The sequence below is a fragment of the Cervus canadensis genome, chromosome 15 (assembly GCF_019320065.1).
Source record: "Cervus canadensis isolate Bull #8, Minnesota chromosome 15, ASM1932006v1, whole genome shotgun sequence".
NCBI lineage: Eukaryota > Metazoa > Chordata > Mammalia > Artiodactyla > Cervidae > Cervus > Cervus canadensis.
The window spans coordinates 28,772,830-28,779,385 of record NC_057400.1 but is presented as its reverse complement, the minus strand read 5'-3'; the positions used below and the strand labels follow the sequence as shown (position 1 = coordinate 28,779,385).

The 6,556-nt window shown below is 40.2% G+C and overlaps 1 pseudogene; it reads right to left on the bottom strand.

The window, feature by feature from the left end:
- Positions 1–749: 749 nt before the first annotated feature.
- Positions 750–2,982, bottom strand: LOC122454030 (annotated as a pseudogene).
- Between the last annotated feature and the right edge of the window lie 3,574 nt (positions 2,983–6,556).

The following is a 6,556-nucleotide window of genomic DNA, read 5'->3' as shown; positions in this document are numbered from 1 at the left end:
CTAGCAAAACAAGAAGCAGACCCACAGTGCCTCACTGTAGAAGTGTTTGATCTACTTGAAATTTCTGAAAATAAATTTGAGCTGTTGAAATTGACATTTTTCAATTAGAAATTGTGGTAGAGTGTCACAATTTTTTTTCAAAATGGTTTGGGAAAGTTCTTTTTAGCTTGGGAAAATTTATTATTTTAGCCAAGGAAAGAATTGTGTGGCCTCAAATCTATAAACTTTCTATCCAAGAGAGATTATGAAATTATTTTGGATGATTGAGACAGAGGTCGTTCCAAAGAAAAGGTTTATCACATGGGTGATTTAAAACACTACTAAAATTGCCTTTCTAAGCAATGACCTAGAAATCTGACAATGTGATAATGAATTCTCAAACAAATAAAACAAACAAACACAAAAATCACACTGGAACATTTCACAATTGGCAGGACAAAAACTGGCAACAGCTGACTTCTGGAAAAGTGAATTGAATCTTATAGCATTAAAATGAGTTTGCGGACTATAACATGAAGTCAACACTTCTGTGAGAATTTTGGAATGCTCAATTTCCCACAATCTCATCATTTTTCTGCCTGACAATTGTAATTATTCTTCACCAACTTGACAGTCAAACCTGCTTCCTGTAGTGATAATATACCTGCTACCATCCTGACCATATTGGATAAACGACTTTTTCTTTGATAGGTTTGTTCATTTTGAACCTAACTTTCTACGTTATTCTAACCACTCTCTTACATTATTCATTAACTAATTGCCATCCATATCCCTTTTTTTGCCTTTTTAAAATATCTTTTTCTCCATGACTGAATATACAAAGATAATGGAAGTAAAATATTCTTCTGCTGTAAAGATGGGTGGAATAGATCAAAATCTACTTGTCGGATTTTCTTTAAATAGTCCTCCAGAGCAACCGTCTGCGCAAAAGCAGGAAATGCTTTCACAGGAACACTTTCGTGGAAGGACCTAGTATGCTTTAGGTGCAAGTGTGCCTGGCTGGCAATATCATACACCACATCTCTCACATTTTCATTTTGGCTCTTTTGTAGAAAATCCTCTTGTGAAACACCATGCAGCATACAAATACCCATGGGAAGGAACAGCTTTCTTCTGTTACCATGACAGGGTGTTGCTCTCAAGCAAGTGACAATGCCTTGTGTTTTTCCAATGTGATTTGTGGCATGATCTGTATGAAGATCCTTTATACCCAATATTTCTAGTGTTAGATAAAGAAGATAGCTCTGAGTGTTTTTAGCATAATTTCCTAGTTCCTGGATGTTATGATATACTTTGTCATCCAAATTCTTTTCTCTTTCATCAGTGATTTTCACAAGCCATCTTTTAGTCAGATTATGTTTTCTGACAGCCTTCCATAGTTCAGTGGCCACACGCTGATGTGGTGGACTGTCACAGTATAAATCATTCACAGTTTATTTTTTTTCTCCCCCAAAACTGCATTTGCATCAGTCCAATTGTTTTCTCAGAGACAGAGTCCTTAACTAGCCTGAGCCAATTCCACATTGAAGGCTCTCAGTGCAAAAACAGAGCTTCTGGATTCGGCAGGGAGAAGCAGGGAGCACAAACAGCCTTCATAATCTTGTTTCCACAGTGACTCCAAGCAGTAGTGGCCAGTGCCTGAGGTGTCAGGTCCGCTGGCCATGGCCACACTCCGCCTGGAGAGCTGCCAGATGCGTGCCCACAGGCCCAGGGGCGGCCAGCGGCAGGACAGGTCAGGGATGACAAGCTGTAGCGGTCCCCACGTCAAGCCTACGTAGAGACCGCCAGGACACCCACCGCCATCCGTATTTCTGACAGTAGTTTGCAACTTCAGAAAAAAATAAAGAGATATAAGCTTGTCTCCCTGATTATAAAGAAAAGACTACTTCATTTATGTCACATATTAAAGCTAATTAATGACTGAAGCAAGTTACCACATACTACTTCAGAAAACACTGGACATTATTGTATGCTTCCAAAACATCTAAGGTCAAGAAGTAATCATGGATTTAATGAATAAGACATTGTAAAAGAATCTAATTCTGAACAGCTTGAGAATATATGGATGGGACACTAAGGCCAGGTCATATGCTTTAAAAAAGAACAATAATAGAATAATTATAAAGCAAAAGTGCTTGATAGTGATAAAAGTTATTGATTTGAAATCCATTTACTTAATTATTAATTCAATAAGTTTTTACTTATTGAAGGTGACATTTGAGTAAGACTTAAAGGAGGTGGTGGAGTGAACTTTGCAGAGATATAACCCAAGGAAACAGTTTTCTAAACAGGAGGAATTGCCAGTGCAAAGCCTTTGAGGAAAGACCACACCTCGAGTATCGGAGGAGGGGCAAGGAAGAGCATACATGCTGCGGGCTGGAGCAGAGCAATGCACTAGGGGCAGGGGGATGAGGTATAGGGTGACAGGATGCATACAGGCCAATGTGGGAATTCTGATTTAAGTTTTAAAGATTCAGTCTGTCTAGTATATTGAGAATAGGTTGTAGGGGGCATATGTGAAATTAAGGAGACTCTTTCAGTTCAATTCAGTTCAGTTTAGTCACTCAGTCATGTCCGACCCTTTGTGACCCCATGGACTGCTGCATGCCAGGCCTCCTTGTCCATCGCCAACTCCCGGAGTTTACTCAAACTCATGTCCATTGAGTCAGTGATGCCATCCAACCATCTCATCCACTGTCGTCCACTTCTCCTCCCACCTTCACTCTTTCCCAGCATCAGGGTCTTTTCCAATGAGTCAGCTCCTCACATCAGGTGGCCAAAGTATTGGAGTTTCAGCTTCAACATCAGTCCTTCCAATGAATATTCAGCACAGATTTCCTTTAAACAGGAGACTCTTTAAGGGGATAATATAGGATGGTACTTTTGACAGGTGGCAGCAGTGAAAGTGGTGACCAGTGATCAGATTCTGGATGTATTTTAAAAGTATAAATTCTTTACCTCTGTTGGGTAGATTGGCGACATGAGAGAAAAATGCAAGGACAACCCTTGGAGTTTTAGTGAGCAACTGGAAGGAAAGAGTTGTCCTTTCTGTTAGATTTTTAGGAACGCTGTAAAAGATTACCACAAACTGGATGACTTCAAATGACAGAAATGTATTCTGTCACAGTTCTGGAGACTGTAAGTTCAAAATGTTAGTGCTGGTGAGCCTGCACCGCCTCTGAAGGTTCTAGGGGAGAGTCCAGTTCTGTGTCTCCCCCAGCTCTGGTGTCTGTTGGCTTTCATTGACACTCGCGGCTGTACTGTCCCAATCTCTGGTTCTGCGGTCACACTGACTCCTGCTCTCTGCCTCTTGAGGTGCTTGTCTTAGGCCCGCCATGGGGTAATTCAGGATGATTCCACCACAAATCCTTACTGAAAGTCTCCTTTACTAAATAAGGTAATGTTCACAGGGTCTAAGGATTTTGGGGGGCTCATTATTCAACCCACTACACCATTCATTAAAATGAAGGAGATGGTGAGAAAAGCAAATGAGGTGAGAGGGAGGGATGTATATAATTTTAATTTTTGCTGAGAGGGCACCTGGTGGCTGCCGGAGTTGTTGACTCAAATAATTAGTTATTATTATTAAAGATATTCATTATATTGGTCATGTAAAAGAAAAGATTATAAAATCCCTATAAAAATCCAACATTCTGCCCCAATGTAGCCATTAGCTTCATTCTTCATTTAACATTTTAACTCAAGTTGTTAAAACAAGTGAGTTGTTCACGTTTGAATTTTATTTCCTCTCCCTTCCACCAATCTGTGTTTTATTTAAAAAAAAAAAAAAACGATTTATTAACTATTTGGTGTCTAGAATGTGCAATTCACCATGCTAGGCAATTCAGACTTGCAAAGATAATTGAGAAATAATTTCTTTCACTAAAGAACACACAGATAATAATTTGGCTCAGACTAGTCCCTCCAATACACACACATTCTGTCCTAATGTGATTTAGTATGCATATAGCTTATTTACAGTAGGTATTTGCCGTGTGGGAACATAGGTGGCTGGCTTTCCTTTGGTAATTAAGATTTACAGGGGTCACAAATCCAACTGTTTCTTTCACACAATCTCTTTCCCTCGTTACATTGAGAAGGTTTAGGCAATCATAGATAGTGAGCTGTAGGCTCCAAAAGTGCTTCGAAATGCGGGAACAAGACACCAGAATGAATACATGGTGGGTGGAATCAGTTTATTTGAAGAAGCTTTTCCTAGAAATAACCCATCCTACACTCTGATTTGGAGAAGAGAGAGTTTGCTGAAGAGACAGAAGTGCCGGAAAACAAGCACCATAAAATGTAACTAATGTAAAAGAAACTGTAATCCTGGAAATGGAAACATGTTAGAGACAAATGATACTTATGGAGTTGAGGAAAATCAAAGTTGGTGCATAATTTCAGTGTTTATCCCTGACTGTTCAACAGGGGCAAGAGACTATGTTTTACATCACTAGTAATCATGACTAGATCTCTTGAAAGGTGATGAATTCTCTGACTTATCGGATAGCTTGATTTAAATAGTTCACGGGACTGTCTAACCTCCTTTGCAATGAACCTGGGCTCCGCAGATGGCAGACTGTGATTATAGAGGGCTTGGAGGGCAGTGCCTGACATATAATATAACCCCTACAAAGATTAGCTGTTATTATGGATTATTATTTTATTTTCCTGGCTACTTTATTATTTCTCCCAGTGTGATCAAACTGTTGGAGGTGAAACTGAGTTTGTAAACCTTCTTGGCCCAGTCTAGACTGTGATGATTCTGGTCAGGATGTGATTAGTTATTTATAACCACTCCTGAAGGTGAGGTTAACCAGTTCTCTCTTAATATTATGACAAGAATATTTCCTCACACTGAGCTCATATTTGTTAATAACTGTCATGTATCATCACCTAATGATTGTCTCTTTGTTTAATCACACTGAAACACTGTTCTATTATGCCCTTCTTTCACAAACACCTTTCAATAGGTCAACAGTACCCTCCAAATAGTCTAAAATCCTTAAAGCAGTATTTAAGATCTGCTTGTTACCATTTGATTCCGAAGTGATTCCAACTTACTTTTCACATCACACAACTATTTTATTTCCAGGTGACCACCAAAATAGATTACTAATCATTCCTCCTTTATAAATGTATGCTATCCTGCCTCTATGCCTTTGCTTATGTACTTCCCGGAGTGATCCAACTTCCTACAGTTACTCATCTCTTATTAGGCTCCTTACTGTTGCTCAAAGGCCAGCTCAAAGGCCGTCTCCTCCACCAAACATTTCTAGTTCCCTCAAGCTGGAAATGACGGCTGTAAAACACTGAAGATCATGGGTCTACTTTTATAATGTTTGCCATTTCACAGTAATTTGTCTACACGTGGGAGACGCAGTGTGCTATCACAGGAAGGAGCTACTGCTCCTTAGACTCAGATCCACAAGTACTACTTACTAGTTTTATAAACCTAGTGAATGAAAGTCAATCAGTTGTGTCCGACTCTGTGACCCCATGGACTATACAGTCCATGGAATTCTCCAGGCCAGGATACTGGAGTGAGTAGCCATTCCCTTCTACATGGGATCTTCCTAACCCAAGGACGGAACTCAGGTCTCCCACATTGCAGGTGGATTCTTTACCAGCTGAGCCACCAGGGAAACGCTTAATAAACCTAACCATCACATAAACTCTTGAGCTTAGTTTCTTCATCTGTAAAATAAGAATAGTAATATCTATCCTATCATGTTAATGTGAGGATTAAATGAGATTTTACATGTGCTGTAAAACTCTTGTTCTAGTTCTTTGCACATTGTGTGTGTGTGTGTGTGTGTGTGTGTGTGTGTGTGTGTTAGTTGCTGAGTTGCGTCCGACTCTTTGCGACCCCATGGACTGTAGCCTACCAGGCTCCTCTGGCCATTAGGATTCTTCATGCAAGAATACTGGAGAGGGTTGCCATGCCCTCCTCCAGGGGATCTTCCCAACCCAGGAACTGAACCCAGGTCCCCTGCATTGCAGGCAGATTCTTTACCCTCTGAGCCAATTTATGTTTGAAGTGATTATTTTACTGCTATTATTATGTTCTCCACTACTTATAATCATTTTGAAGGCAGGGATCATGCAGTCTCATTTCTCTTTATATACTGTTTAGCACAGCATCTTATATATAGGCTCTCCTTTGCTAAATTTGTGAGTGTATGTATATCAATTTTGTCTCCTCAGCTATATTATACATTTCTGGAAGTCAGAGACAATGCCTTGTGCACTATAGTAAAACTGTTTAGTGCCCAGTGAATGGCTGGTGTAATATGTATACACCCAGGTAGGAATAAGACCTGTTTAAGTACCTTCTGCTGGAGTAGGAAATGACAATTCACTCCAGTAATCTTGCCTGGAAAATTCCATGGACAGAGGAGACTCGTGGGCTACAGTCCATGGGGTTGCAAAGAGCTGGACATGACTGAGCACACACACACACACACACATGCACCCTCTGCTAGGAATGACACTCCTGCCCCAGTCACTTTGAGCAACCCAATCTTGACTGCAGTTGTTACTTTGAGTCTTGAGG